The sequence below is a fragment of the Pteronotus mesoamericanus genome, unplaced genomic scaffold (genome assembly GCF_021234165.1).
Source record: "Pteronotus mesoamericanus isolate MK-2021 breed Mesoamerican mustached bat unplaced genomic scaffold, CSHL_Meso_final scaffold_174, whole genome shotgun sequence".
Lineage (NCBI taxonomy): Eukaryota > Metazoa > Chordata > Mammalia > Chiroptera > Mormoopidae > Pteronotus > Pteronotus mesoamericanus.
The window spans coordinates 25893407-25909767 of NW_026555309.1; the positions used below are offsets into that span (position 1 = coordinate 25893407).

General features: G+C 42.6%; 1 pseudogene; it reads right to left on the reverse strand.

Moving 5' to 3' along the window:
• Positions 1 to 9904: 9904 nt before the first annotated feature.
• LOC129084059 (peroxiredoxin-1-like) lies at positions 9905 to 10499 on the reverse strand (annotated as a pseudogene).
• Positions 10500 to 16361: the final 5862 nt, after the last annotated feature.

Here is a 16361-nt window from a genome sequence, read left to right on the forward strand (position 1 = left end):
CACCACATGACCAGACTCCCTGGAGCTCAGCATCTTTGAGTTCTGCATTAATAATGCAGGAAGCCCCACCTGCCCTCCCTGGAGTCTGTGGCTGTCGCCTGCCTTGGCCGCCCACTGTTTCCATGGACTCTACGCGTTCCCATTGCCATGCTTTTCTGTGGATGGCCTGAAGCAGAGCTTTTTCAACATAAAGTCTAAGAACCTCCTAGGCACCTCCTGCAGGCATGTGCTGGTTTCATCTAGGAATCCGCTGCTGCTGCTGCTGATGATGATAATGTTGCGGGTGGAGGGGGAGTCCCCAGGGCTGTCCTGGGGGTGCTGGGCTGCAGGGGGAGGTCCTTGACTTCGAGATGGTTGGGGGACTGGCAGGCTCTTTGGTTTTCTGTCCTGATTCCTGGTCCTCCGGCTGCTGATGTGCCTGGCAGAAGCTGAACAATTTGGCTGAACCTCCTGAGCCGGGGAGGGACCCCGGCTGCTGGGGGGAGGGGCAGAGAAGGGCCCTACTACCGTGACGGTGCGGCACTCCACTCCTGGTTTCTTGCCGCTCAGGAGGAGGCACAACGCCATCATGCTGGTGAACCTCTGTGTTTTAATGTTTCTTGGATCTCGTTGCACTCAAACACAAGGTCCATCCTCTCCCTGCCCCCTCGTGGTCTGTGTTGTCACAGGGCGGCTCACTGTAAGGTCTGAGTATTTCTTCTTGCCTTACGTTTAGCCAGGTGTCTCCCATAAACTTCCCCTGTCCCTTGGATGAGAATCAACATTTTTATAAAATGTTTCCCCATCTAAAAGATAGGAAAAGATAGGCTCGGGATATTTGCTGCCCAGTATCCGCTGCCAGCTTCCTGAAGTTGCAGGGTCTCAGTGACCACATATGGAGAATTGCTCCTACGTTCCATATCTTTACCATGGGACCATCCTGTTTTTGGTCCAGAAAGAGTTCTGGGACAACATAAGAGAAGGTACTGCAAATGTGTTCAACTTATTTCCAGGAAACTGAGGGCTGAGTCTAAAATCCGCAGTTTGAATGTTCACATTAGCATCAGAGAGTGTGTCGTTTGGCTCAGGCCCCTGTGGACCATGCCACTCTGGTGGCTGAACTGCAGAGACGATATCAGCTCGTGGAAAATATTTCGGGCCTCATTCTGGTCATGCGGTAGTGGTCCTCCAGATACTACAACGTGCCCCCTCAGCGAAGGATGCTCCAGGATGAGGGAGAGTTTTCTTTTGGTGTCATCACCTCGAATAACTGGACTGTATCCTGGCACTGGAATGCCTTTATGCACCGGAAGAGCCGCAGGAGGCATCTCCGGAGGTCGGAGGAGCCTTGCTGATTCTTGGTTTTGACAGCCACTTTAGTCCCGGTCAGACTGTGTTGGCCCAACCTGCCCTTGCTGCCTGCCCTATCCAATGGTGTTTGGGAGGTTGCAACGTCCAATACAGAGCTCCTGATCAGCAGAGATGGCTGCCAGGTTGCACGACACGGTGACTTGCTAACTACTAATTGACAATACTAACAATGCTAATTACAATTGCTAATGATGCTAACAAACAATCCTAATTATGCTAAGACAATCATGCCGATGATGCTTATTAACTATGCTAAAAACAATAGCTATAGTAACAATGCTAACAATCTGTACTAACTCTACCAACAATACTAATGGCACAACCATTGCTAATTAAAATTGCTATCTAAGTTTTTTTTTAAGTGAGAAAAGCAAAAATTAAAAGAATAAAATAAAACAAATTAAATGAATTAAAATACGGAAGTGAGGGGGAAAAAGAGAACAAAAGAATAGTGAGAAAAAGAAAAGAATAATGGAGAAGAAAAGAAAAGCAAAAAAATAAAAAGAAAATAGAAATAAAAAAGCCCCAGTGTGGCTGTATTTGGAGGTGAAGCCTGTGAAGAAGTGCTCAAGGTTAAACAAGGTCAAATGGACGGGGCTCTGACCCAACAGGATAGGTGCCCTTACAGGCAGAGGAAGAGGCACCAGGGCTCACTTTGTTGGCCATATGAGGACACAGTGTGCAGGCAGTGGCTGTAAGTCAGGAAGAGCATCCGCAGCAGAAACTGACCCTAGGGGACTTTAATCGGAGGCTTCCAGCCTCCATAAGCGAAATAAAATAAGGCCGTGTCGTCTAAGCCTCCCACTCTGTGGCACTTTGTTCCGGCAGCCTGACCTCACACCCTCTCCAGCCTGCCATCTTTGCAGGTTGGGGACATCTCTGACCGCACTCCTGAAACTGGGCCATGCCTCCTGCCCTCATTCCTCCCTCTCAGAGCAGCCTGCCCCTCCCCCGCAGCACCTGCCTCTCTGCAGCTTAGATTTCTTTGTCCCTGCATCTGGTGATTTTGTTAGTTTTCTCAGGAGCAGAGACATTGCATCAAAGAGAGTGAATATGTTTAAGGCTCCATCATGCCCCTGGCCACACTGCTTTCCAGAAAGTTGGCACTGAAGGCTGACGTAAGTCCCATCATCCCAGAATGCGAGGGCTCAGAGGTGGGCAATGAGTCTTTCACACTAGAGGTGCGTGTGGATCATGTGTGGGTCTGGCTGTCATTCCTATTGTGGTACAGGAGGTCGGGAGTGGGGCTAGAGAAGCTACAATTCTACAAACTCCCAGGACAATTCGTCCAGGGCCCACTTCTTATTCCTGCCTGCTGTTTCTTATTAGCGAACATTCTAGAGGCGCAGCCAGGGCACCTGTGTCTGTGCCCAGCTCCCAGCCCCCAGGCCAGCAGTCCCAGCAGGAAACCCTGTGCTGCTGCTGCTACTCTGCTCGCCTCCCGCCGGGTCTCCATTTGCCTCTCAATTCTGCCCCATGACCCCTGATGTTATGTGTGGCTCCTGGGTGTTTGGAGTTGGCTTTTCCATCCTTTGTGGGGGTGAAATTATCCTTTCAGATTCAGGATGCCCCACTGCCAGGGTGGGTAGGGGATGTCTGAGTCTGCTTTTTGCTGCCTGCTCTCTATGCCCTCACCCTCATGACGACAGTACTTCTCTTTTCCTTTGAAGACGCTGCAGCCTCTCCTAGTCCATGTGGTTTGCGAGTGGTTAGCCTTCCATAATACCAGAATCAAAGAGTACATAACCTAGACCTGGCCAATCACAGATGCCATCCCCTCTGCTTCAGTAACCAATTTGAGGATGGATATGTGACCCAAGACCAGCAAATTCATTCCAGGACTTACAACAGAACTATGCAGGTGGGAAGTTCTTCACCCACAGGGGCAGCGGGGTGGAGGGCTGCCAGGGCGACTACATACAGCAAAGTGACCAGAGAGTGAGGCCTACATGGGACGCAGAGCTAAGGCGAGCCGTAGTGATATAACGTGAGCCCCTGGACCAAGCTAGGCCTGACGCTGACCTGATCTGGATGGGGTGAGGGCACAGTGAAGCTATGATCGAAGCCAGCAAAACAAAGCAGCAACTTGGGCCCTGATGCTAGTTGGTGTGTGCGGTCATGTTCAGCATCAAGTAAGACGGGGAGAAGATTCCAGAAAGAAACCCCAGGAGTGTGCATGCACACACATGCATGTGTGCCCATGGATTTCAGGCCAGAATAGTGCAGATAGGTTGGGGAGAGGGAGCTTGCAGCCAACAGAAAAGAGGGTTTTCTACTCAGATGAAAAGTTTTATCCTATTACTGGCCTTTTTTATGATATGGAATGTGCTTTGAAACAGGAATAAAGAGAGACACGTTAGGCAGATGTTACAAAGCTTAACGGGTGCATCAGTTCAAACAGCAATAAATGCGGCCCAGCAGCCTACTTGGAATCTTTAAAAATCCTCAGGCCCTTCATCTCTTCCTGAGGAGGAAATGCGCAGGGTTGTCACCGTCCTTTTCTTATGCAGATACAGGGCCTTTAACGCACCAGGGTCTGAAATTCATTGGGTGACCCGTTGCCCGTTGCCCGGTAGCGGTCACACAGCTTGTCTGGGCAGAGCAGTCTCACCGACAGAGGTTTTCTTACTAAAACCTCATGTTTGACTCACCACCAGAGGTAGATTTCCTGGGAAGCTCTAGGAGCTGAAAGCACAGGGTCATTCACTTGTAGGGACCTTTCTTAGATCCTGCACCTAATTCTGGATTCTATTTCTTAAAAAGCATTCAAACTATTCAACATGTTAGGTCCCACAGGGCGTGAATCAGTCCCAATCCCCCACTGCTACCCCGGCTGTTTCCCACCTCCTCCTTCCTACCTTTCAAGAACCCAAAATCCAAGGCGTGTTCATGAACTTGAAATAGGTACTCAAAGGCCTCAGCTTCCAGAGGATCTCTGCTGCTCCTCATCTGCAGTTTTCTTCCCAATTATTGAGACCCTTGTTATTCATGACATCTACAGAACCCACCTTGAGAAATTCTTACATGCCTATTTTAAGGCCTTCATCTGAACAATGAAACCAAATCATCTTGACCACCCCGCCCCCCGCCCCCAAAGGCCAGGGCTCAGGAATCCCAGCCTGCATCCAAGGAGAAGTCCCACAAGGAGCTCCAGCCACCCAGCCATCCGCCTGGCTGCCCGCAAGAGCAGCCCCGTCTCTTGGCATCTGGGACCCTGGTCCCGTTTTCTAAGCTATCAGGGCTGCAAGTTACAATTGCTGACTCCATTGTTTGGCCCTGGCTTGGTCTCCACCCAACATCTTCTCCCCAGATGTTGAGGGAAGAGCGTCCCAGTCACAAGACCAAAGGCCCACATCTGCCTTCTCGCCTCAGTTCAAAGGAGCCCCCAATGCCTGCAGCACTAGATCACAGCCTGGGGGAGCCAGGGACTGGTGCCCTGGCCAGGACCCCCTGAGGCTTCTTCCTTTTCTACCTGCAACAAGCGACTGTCAGCATCCCTGGGCCGCTAGGCCCCCAACTTCCTACTTTAAAAGAGGACCCATGTTTCTTCTGAAGTTACTAGACAGGTGTTAATAATTTTGCAGAGCTGCTTGAAAAGTAATAGTGACGGTCATAGCATAATAATTGTTGTCGTTAGAACAACTAACATTTACTCAGCACTTACCATGTACCAGGCCACATTCGAATCATGTTCTATGGAGTAATTCATTTAAGGCTCACTATACCCCAGAAGGAAAACTAGTACCTTTATTTCATTTAACTTTTTCAGTTGCTGGGGCATCTTTGTTGTAATTGCGAAAGGAATATATGTTTCCTGGACAACTCAAACAGGACAGGGATGTGTAGAGGGCAAGTTCACAGTCTTGCCTGCACCTGCTGCTCTCTCCCCCTCCGTCCTTGCTCCATTCCCACCCTACTGGCCAGCAGTGTCATGTGCAAACATGTATGGGAAACCTATCTAGAATTATCCTTGCCACTTTGTAGATAAGGTAAATGCTGCTCAGAAAGGGTAAGTGACTTACCCAAGGTCACAGAGCAGGCAAGTAGAGGAGCTAGAGATTACCTGGCACCCACGTTCAATGGGAAAGCCTGTGACCTTATCCCTTAGCCTGCACTAAGGAGAAAGAATAAATGTAACAACAGAAAATATCAGTGCACAAGAAGGTAGAGAGTCAGGTGTGTCATAAATACTCACTGAGATTTCCCCAAAGCCTGTGAGTTGGTCCGGTTATTTGCACAATCTCTCCTAACCCCATGTCACAAGCCAGAGAACGTGGCCTTCATGAGGGAAAGCCATTCAGCCAGATCACAGAACTGTAATCAGTGACAGAACTGAGCCTCTGAGTCAAGCCCCATAACTACAAAATCTGCTTAGGAAAATCACTGGGTGGGAAATGGCAGGGTTTGTATCTGAGTCAATGGGAAGAATAGCCTCTGTTGCCTTGAACTCACATAGACTTGCTGCAGTGCTTCAACCAGGCCACCTCAGGGCCTTGGCACAGGTGGATTGTCCCCAACACTCAGGCTTCTCTTGACCCAGATAATGCCTGCTCCTCCTGCAGCTCCCAGCTTACTCGGTGATGAGACCCTGAAGCCTCTGGGTAAATCCTAGCTCTCACTACAATATTCCTGAAGCCCGGCAATGCACCTGGTGCAGAGCTGGAAGCCAGATGAGTCCTGGCCCAGTGAGAGCCAGATTGGAGCATCTTTCCATACACAAAAATGTTGCAGGTTCAATCCCTGGTCAGGGTGTGTATGGGAGGCAACCGATCAATGTTTCTCTCTCACATCAATGTCTCTCTCCTCCCTTCCTCCTTCCTCTCTCTCAAAATCAATAAATATATCCTCAGGAGAAGATTTAGAAAAAAAAGACAGTACACTAGAATGCCTTATGGATAAACAAATTTCTCTGTTAAAGTAAATACATAAATGAATATAAAAGTTAGTACTATTGTAACTTTGGTTTGTAGCTCCATTTTTTGTTTTCTACTTGGTTTAAGAGACTAATGTATTTAAAACCCCATTTTTTTATTTTTGTTTTTGTACACACATGTAAAAATAAAAAAGAAAAAGAAAACTGAACATTTATAAATAGGTGGAAATTAAAAAACACATTCTCAGGATACCAAAGGGTCAAAGAAGAAATCACAAGAGAAATTTGAAAGTACTTAGAGATAAATCAAAACAAAAACAAAACATAACAACATTAATGAACTGCAATGAAAGCAGTGCTCAGGAAGGAAATTTATAGCTGTCAGTATATACATTAAAAAAGAAATATTTACAATTGATACTTAACTTTACACCTTAGAGAATTAGAAAAAGAAGCACAAACTAAATCCAAATCTAGCAAAAGGAAGAAAATATTGATTAAAGTGGAGATAGACAAAACACATAAACAAAGAACATTAGAGATTTGAGATTAGGTATAAAGTATAATGTAGACCTCATTGGAGCCCTAAAAAGGGAGGAAGGAAAGAGTAGAACAGAAGCAATATGAAGAGATAATTGCTAAGAATTTTACAGACTACAATTCAGACTCTTTAGTTTGTCAATTAAGGCCTTTCACAGCCTGGGCTCAACAGCTTTCTGGTTTCATTTTCTGCCTCCTCCCCCTGTTACCAAAAATAATGGCTCTTCCTGATTTTTGCTCATGACATTTTCTGCCTACAAAGTTCTTCACTTTTAAGGGTGTCTAAATCCTGTTTGTCTTTCTTTGTACAATTGAAATATTTTCTGAACATTTTTCCTAATTCCCTTGATAAAAATTAATCGTTCTCACCTATGGAACTCCACAAGCTCTTTGTTTGTATTAAAATAAAGAACTTACTCTAATCTGACTCATATTCTCTCAGCCACTTTTCTCTTCTGCTACACTCTTCAAAGAAACTTTGAAGGGAAGTTCTGGTCAAGATGGTGGTGAAGGTAAGTGTGGTACTCAAATACTCCCACAACCACGTCAGAACTGCAACTAAACTACAGAACAATCATCATTCAGAACCCTGAAATCTAGATGAACTGAAGTCCTATACCTAAGATATAATGAAGAAGCCACATGAACACTGGTAGAAGGGTGAAGACTTGGACTGTACTGGTCCCACATCTGCATGTGGGAGATAAAAATCCAGAGAGATAGCTCAGATGTGAAGGTTCCTCCCTGAGCGGGGAGGGGTCCCAGACCCACACCAGACCCCTGAGCTCAGGATTCCATGGCCAAGAAAAGAAGTCCCCACAACTTCTGGCTGTAAAAACCAGTGGGGATTGTGGCTGAGGGGGACAGAGGGCTCCTGAAGACCCTGGCATTCCTCTTAAAGAACCCCTGCGTGAATGTACAATACTTGCACTTACCTGTTCTAAGCTCCAGCGCTGGGGCAGAAGCTTGAAAGGCACCACAGACCTATGGGGTGGAACTGAATAGTCCGGCATCAAGGCAAGAGCTGGAGGTGCAGCTTTCTGACAGACAAGCGCTGGCAAAGATCATTGTTCCTTTTCTGAGACATCCCCACAGAGTTGGCAGGCAGGTGCCATATTTAAGTCTCCATCAACCTGGCTAACACCATTCACCTGGCCCTAGTGATTCACTGAGACCCTTGTCACACCCTACTTTCAGGCCCACTCAAGCCATTCACAGTGGCTTTTCCATATAAACAGCCTACATTGGCTCATGCTTTGTACTTTACTAAAATCTCTCAAACAAGCAGCATCTAGCCTCAGTATGTCCTGTAACTCTTTTTAAGTGGCCCCAGGCCTAGCTCTAGTGACAGCCAGCTTTGGTTGTTTGGCCTCTGTTGGGTACTTAGAAACCCAGCATAATTAGCAGCCATCTACAGATCACTTTGTACCTCACGTTGGGTGGCCTGGACAGGGCCCAGGTGGCAGCTGATCTTGGTCTCCACCTTCTGGAGGCTGCAAAACCAGAGTATCTAATGGACAGCTTCAGATAACATCAGATCACGCACCCCCAACCACTTTCTCTAACAACACACTCAAGGCGTAGACTCAGTTGGCACCAGAGTCCTGCTGAAGTAAGTCTTGCTCCATGGGGTCAGCCCCTGCATGGCTGACAAGGTGGTTGTAGACAGTCCTTATAGCCAATCAGTCTGGGAGTAAATCCCTCTCACTGAGGTGCCAACAGCAATCAAGTCTCAACTACAATAGGAAGGTATACACAGCCCACACAGCATGATTAAGAAGATTGTGCTACTGGACCCTTCAGGACACCTACTACATAAGGCTACTCTACTAAGCCTGAGAGATGGAGAGATGTAGCAGCTCTACCCAATACATAGAAACAAATTGAGAGACAGCCAAAATAAGACACAGGAGGATGTCCCAAATAAAACAGCAAAACAAAACTCCAGGAAAAGAACAAAACAAAATGGAGACAAGCAATCTGTGTGATAGAGTTCAAAATATAGGTTATAAGGATGCTCAATAAACTTAGGGAAAGAGGATATGAACTTAGGGATAACTTCAACAAAGAGATAGGAAACATAAAAACAAAGATGGAAAACATAAAAAAGAGCCGGTCAGAAATAAAGAATAAATTAACTGAAACAAAGAATCCATTACAGGGAATCAACAATGGAGTAGATGAAGCACAGGACCAAATCAGAGATTTGGAAGATAAGGAAACGGAAGACATCCAATCAGAATAGCAAAAAGAAAAATAATCCCCAAAAAAAAAAGAGGATAGTAAGCCTCTGGGACAACTTCAAGCATACCAACATGTGCATTATGGGGGTGCTGATAGGAGAAAAAAGACAGAAAGAAATTGAAAACCTATGTGAAAAAACAATGATGAAAAGCTTCTTTATCTTGGTGAAGGAAATACACATACAAATTCAGGAAGTGCAGAGAGTTCCAAGCAAGATGAACCCAAAGAAGTCCACACCAAGACACATTATAAGATAACGGCCAAAGGTTAAAGACAAAAAATCCTTAAAACAGCAAGAAAAAAGCAATTAGTTATCAACAAAGGAGCTCCCATAAGACTGATAGGTGATTTCTCAACAGAAACTTTGCAGGCAAGAAATATTCGAAGTGATGAAAAGCAAGACCGACAACCAAGTTACTCTACACAGCAAAGCTATCACTTAGAATTGAAGGATATATAAAGAACTTTCTAGATAAGAAAAAGCGAAAGGAGACCATCACCACCAAACCAATATTACAAAAAAATGTTAAAAGGTTTTTTTTAAGAAGAAAAAGGAAAAAATTTTAAAATATGAATAATAAAATGACAACAAATACATATCTATCAACAATTCCTTTTTTTCCTCAGCTCAAGTTTAATAGAAAAGACAAAAAGTCAAAGGTGATGCCCACTACTGTACATATCAGTTGATCTGCTCCATGAGTTCTGGCTGTTTTCTCCACAGAAAGAAAACTGCTCCTCCTCCCAGCCAAAACCCTTCAGGAAAGGCCTGTCCATCCCACACCACATCTGGGCTTAGTTTAAGATTTTGTGTTTTAAGCATGACAATAATAAAAAAAAAAGAGGTTTTGTTCTCATGACAGACCACTGCTGCATGACCCTAAAATGGCCCTGTGCTCACTTCTGCTGAGAGAAATATTCTTTGCTATTCTGGATATCAGGCTTGGGGGTATCACTGCTCAGCTTCCTGCCAGCTGGGCATACTTCCCCATGTTTGTCAATGAACTGAAAAGCCTGAACTAGTCTCAAAGCTTCATCCACACAGCAGCCAACACAAAAGCTCTTTATGGTGATCTAGAGGAGGATACTTTTATCATCAATAAAAAAGGGGCCCCTGAATGAAATGTCTTCATCAGCCTTTAAGACCCCCTAGCCCTGAGCAATGATGAGCCTGGCGTCTGACACCAAGGCAATGTTCACGGGTCCCAGTCTTCCTTGTTTTTTGGGTGTGTTGATCCATGCCAGGTGACAGAAGTGAGAATCCACAGAAGCATTAATCACTTGGCAGTTGAGTTTCTTAAATTCTTCTGCCCAGTCACTGAAAACAATGAGCTCCATGGGGCACCCAGGGTAAGGGAAGAGGGTAAAAGAAGAACACATATTTTCCTCTGCAGTCAGAGAGGCTGATGTCTTTGAACCGACCATCTGGCATGACAGCTGTGGCTTTAAAGTTGGGAGCAGGGTGCCCAATTTTAGCATTTCCTGAAGACATCTTGCTATCAGCAGCTCTGAGACAGAAATACCGAGATCAGTCAGGAAGATGACTCACATATCAACAATTACTTTAAATGCAAATGGATTGTATGCTCCAATCAAAAGACATATGGAGACTGAGTGGATAACAAAACAAGACCTTTATATATGCTGTCTACAAGAGACTCGCCAGATAAAAAGACACACGGAGACTGAAAGCATAGGAATGAAAAAAGATATTTGATGAAAAAGGAAATAAGCAAACAAAAAGCTGGGGCAGCAATACTTATATCAGACAAAAAAGACTTTAAAACAAAGGCTTTATAATAAGAGACAATGAGGGACCCAGCAATTCCACTTCTGGGTATTTATCCAAAGAAATCAAAAAGACATACATCCATATGTTCACTGAGGTATTATTTACAATAGCCAGGATATGGAAGCAACATAAGTGTCCATCAATAGAGGAATGGTTAAAGAAGTAGAGCATATATACAATATAATATGACTCAGTTGTTAAAAAGAATGAAATCTTACCCTCTGCAACAACATGGATAGACCTAGAAAGTATTATGATGAGTGAAATAAGTCAGACAGAGGAATACAAATAGTATATGATTTCACTTATATGTGGAATCTACAAAACAAGATAAAACAAATAAACAAGCAAAACAAACAAGCAGAACAGAAATAAACTCATAGATAGAGAAAACATTTTGACATTTACCAAATGGGAGGGGGGATTGAGGGGATGGTGAAAAAGTTAGAGGGATTTAGAAGTACAAATTGATAGTTACAAAATAGTCATAGGAATGTAAATTACAGTATAAGGAATATAGTCAATAATATTATAATAACTATGTGAGGCATCACGTAAGTACTAGATTTATCAGCCTTATGACTTGTAAAGTTTTTATTGTCTAATCACTGGCTTGTATACCTGAACCTAACATAATATTGAATGTCAACTGTAATTGAAAATGAAGAGAATTTAAAGTCAAAAAAGAGAAAGGTTTGTGGTATACTTTTCCCTTTCACTGGAAAAACAACAGCTAAAGGTAATTTATTGCTCAGAGCAACTTTTTAAGCCAAGAATCACAGAAGTATGGGAGTGACAACTTAATCAGACTCTAGGAATCTTGTAGGCATGTGCAAGATAAACAGGAGATAAAAAGACACAATAAGAGAAGTAGGTGTCTGATAACATCAAGTTGATAAACTATCAGGTGAACTGTGTTGGTTTAGACTCTTATATCTAAGAGAACATCAGTGTTAGATTTCTTGCATTGTATAGAGGAGGAAATTAGCCATAAACTTTGCTTGCCTTTGCAGAGAGACAAAGTCTATTATTCTACATAGCCCCAATGTAGACACCAAATCACATACCAAGCAGCATGACATTAATAAGGAAAGGAACTGGGTTTAGAAATGAAATATGTTTCTAAGATTTTTCTCAAGAAGTGGTCAAGCTAGTAGGAAAAGAGACTATTACTAGGGTGACCAAAATTTTCCTCATGTGTTGCCAATAAAAATTTTTATTAAGTGCCTACTTATAAGTCATGAAGTGGTGACTCTTACATAGACACTGATAAACAAGCTATGGATTTAATTGGATCCACAGCATTCACTGAATGTTTTAATTTGATTAACAGTTACTTCAGAGACCTCAGTGGAATTCTAAGGATATACAATGAAAGTTATTTTTTGAACAGTATACACATTTCATTGACTTAGCTATGGCATTTTAGTTCCTAAAATTAAATTGCATTAACAATATGAGATTCTTTCTTAGACTTTGTTTGATATTTTTGGTGAGACAATTTGCAACATAGGAATAAGATCTAAAGGAAATGAAAGTTTTTGAAAGTTCAGTCACAAAGGTTTTATCCTCTCAACTTACCAGCAAACATATGCGCAAGAAAAATATACATTTCTCTCCCTACAGTGATTTTTTTAAATTAACTTCCTGTACTTTTCTCCCGTTAAAGGACAGATGGGATATGATATTATATTGTACTTTTAGGAAGATAAGAGTTCACTCTAACTCTTAAATTCTCACTTTCAGTGGGTGTAATGAGAGTTGAATGGGAAAGTTAGAGGAAGAAGTCAAACAAGGAATGAGAAAGAACATTTTGCTATGTTACAAGCAATTTGTTGTCTACTTTGGGCCTTGATAGACTAATAGAAACTGTCTTTGTAGAGATGCAAGCAGGATTTGTGTCTAACTTCTTTATACAATGTCAGAAATTGAACACTCAGGTTACTAATGCCCCCTTTGATAGACTTTAAACCTACACAGTTCTCCAGGTAGTAGTTTATAATCTAGAGTTTAACAGATTCAAATTTCTTCATGTCAAACTAGATCCACATTAAAAGTCATAGAATCTAGAAAAAGCAGAAAATATCTATGAAATTATATTTGGGGCATAAAGTACATGGAGAGTAAAATACCCACTAAGGCGCAGGTCCGTTTCCAAGACAAGCATAGAAAATATCAGTGGTTTAGGTAGGTTCCCTGACAAGATGACTGGCCTTACGTTTCCTCTCAGTGAGCTATACTTAGGTCCCTAGGTTCTTTAGGATAGGCTTTTAAAATTTACAAGTACTTTGTAGCTGATCTCAGTAGTAGGGAACTATTCTCAACATAACTCTTTTAAAAATGGCCATAGTTTTGTAATGAAGAAACAATGAATCAGAATAAAAAAAAATGGCTAATGAAGTACTGTTTCTATGAAGAAGAAAGTACAAAGATTGCTCCTCAGCAAACTGACCACTTAATCAGCCAACTCTTCGAGTACACTATTATATTTTACAGTTGATGCCAATATTTCATATAATCTGTCAGGATATTCTGTATATTACTTCAAACTGCCTCCAGAAACCAATCACTTCCCATCACCTTTGCTGCTACCAGACCGCCATCCATCACTCTTACCTGGATTGCCAGAATAGCCTCCTATTCTCTGCTTCCCTCCTTTTCTCCCTCCCAGTCTCTTCCCAACACATGTGAGAGACTAGTGATTCTGAATATAAGCAGACGGTGTCACGTCTCAAACCCTGTAGTGGCTCCCATTTCATTCACAGAACAAAAGCAACATCTTTACAATGACTAACTTAATTTGGGTTCTCTACACGCAGAGCCTGAAATGAGGATTCTTGTAAAAGTGACACAGTGAAGGGGTAATCCCAGGTGCAGCCGTAAGGGAGGGAGTGAGGCAGGGGAGAGAAAGGGAAGGAGCCGAGTAAAGGATGTCATCTCAGGGAACATCTACGGGGACTGATCCACAGCGATGGGGTTCTCTGGTGCGAACGTCGATCCCAGAGCTCTTCCCATGTGAGGCAAGCAGACCAGCTTTTTAAACCCTCCCAACTGTCAACCCATTGCGCGTTGGCTGTGTGCAAGGGAGCTATGACCCAGGTCACACGGCTCCTGTCTGCAGAGCACTCTTAGCAATTGGGGTACAGTGTATATGCCTGACATGGGGACTTGGGGCAGGCCCCCAAGAATCTACAGCAGGGACCTACACAGCCTCACTGGTTGTGGCACCCAGTACCACTCTGATCCCATTGTCTGCCCCTGTCCCTCTCTCCCACTCCACCTTAGCCACATAAGCTCCAGTGTTGGTTCTTAACTCACAGCTTGGGCTTTTGCAGCTCACTCCCTCATGTCCAAGGCGTTGCTCAGATGTCTCCTCAACGAGGTCAGTCCTGACCCTCTTTACACTGCAACTCGGGCCTCCACCTGCAGGCATTGTTTTTTCATAGTGTTGGTCACCGTGTAACAAGTATGTTTTAATGGTTTTATGTTTATAATTTATATTTATATTATTTGTGTATGGTTATTATTTATAGTTTATTGCCTGCCTGCCTCCCAATGCACACACACCCCTGCACTGCAATGCAGACTCTACAAAGGCTCCCCCAATCTTTGTTTTTACTTACCTGGCATGTCTCAGGGGCCTAGAGAAGTGCCAAGGTGTCTGGAACCTTGAGGGTGCTCAACACATATTTGTTATATAAAAGAATAAATAAAATTCGGGAAATATTGATAGGATTTTATAGCACTACAATTTCCACTTGTATCTATAGGACATGCGCTTTCCAACCGAATATATAACTTTCAGTCTAGGCTAACTAGCTGCTTAGGAGAGTATATATAAGTTAGATTCATGGCTCATACAAGGAATATTCTAGAATTGTATAAAATTGAGTAAAGTAGATTACATCAGACTGACTCCGTATATTTTTCTGACAAGATAACAATTTAACTATTTCCAGAAAGAAAGGGCAATTTGAAATTATGAATAATCTTTTGGCTTTAGCTTGTACTTCAGAAGCTAATCCTATGACATAAATTCTTTTATTCTTGAGTTACTGAAAGTGTGCTTGCATATTATAAATATTTTTAGTGAGTACATCTTATATATCATGCTGAAGAGCTATGTTCTTACAACTCAAATTAAAACCAAAAGTTCACTCAAACAAAAAGACTTTCATTCAATATATATTTATTAACTATGACATAAATGGCAGGCATTGTTCTGGGTCTCTATGGATATAGCATATAAGGTCCTTAAGTCATGGAGTTTACAGTCTAGTGAGTGAGACAATATCTCAAACAATATGAAAGCATGAAAGAGACCAGGCAATGTTTTGTGAGGGAAGATACATTATAGATGTATTAATAATAGTTATTGGGTCGTTAGATTGGATGTTAAAGAAGGACTTTCTCCTGGGATTTTATTTACTTTTAAAGTGTTATAATAAAGAGTCAGCCAGGCAAAACGCATTCTGTGAGAAGGAAGGTGTAGTATAAGGATCTTTAAAAAATTTAAAACAACAAAACCAGTGTTTCTAGAAAATAGAGAAAAGCAGTATTATGTAAGAACAGAAGTGTAGCTAGTGACTAGAGATAATTCTAAGATTTTTTTTTTCTGTAAAGGAATAGAGATAAAAGTTGGTTGCTGGAGGGGAATTGAAAGTCAGGCGTACCCGCCTCCCCCATTTTATATGTTTGTACGTGGATGGGGATGATCCAGCGGAGAGGGAGGAACTGATGATACGTGAGAGCAGAAATAATTTGGGGAATACAGTCTTCAGGTGTCATTTGTGGAGATGTTGACTTTGATATGAAAAAGGACCGCATGTTCTCAGGAGGACGAGCAGATAGGTTAGCAAATGCAGCTATGGAAATATGGAGTGGTGAGCTGCGTAGGAGGGCAGGAAGTTGTTGTTGGAGTTTGGAGGAGAAAAAAAAATGTGTAAAATGGATATTTAGATTGTAGAGAAGAGAACAGTTATAGAAGTGTCAAAAAAAAAGAACCTTCTTTACACTGTTAAAAGTGTAAATAATACAGCTATTTTGGACAGCAATTTGGCAGCAATATATGAAACAGAGGCTGTGTGTATATGTTATTTACCAGCTATTACATTCCTGGCAATATACTCCAAAGAATCTTTCACAGACACAGAAAGAAAATAGGTAAGAATCTGCACTTCCACACTGTTTCCTCATTAGAAACATGGCCAGCAATTGGGGAACATATAGATAACACGTCAAAAGTGCAGGCAGCAGTCAAAAAATGACCAAACTCTACATGTATTACTAAGACTAAATGTCTAAAACATAACTTTGAATCTAAAGAGGAGGAAGTAGAATAAGAATAATAATACAACTCAATTTCTGCATGTTAAAAACACACCAAAAAACCCCCTGCATATTGTTCTTGATACACATGTATATAAGTTGGCCTATCTGGTAGGGAAAGAAGAATGAGGTCAGCTTAGGAGGTAGAGACAAATATTGAAAATAAAATAAAAATAAGAGATGGCATAAAACAATGATAACAGTTTATAATAATGATGAGCGACTCATTGCACA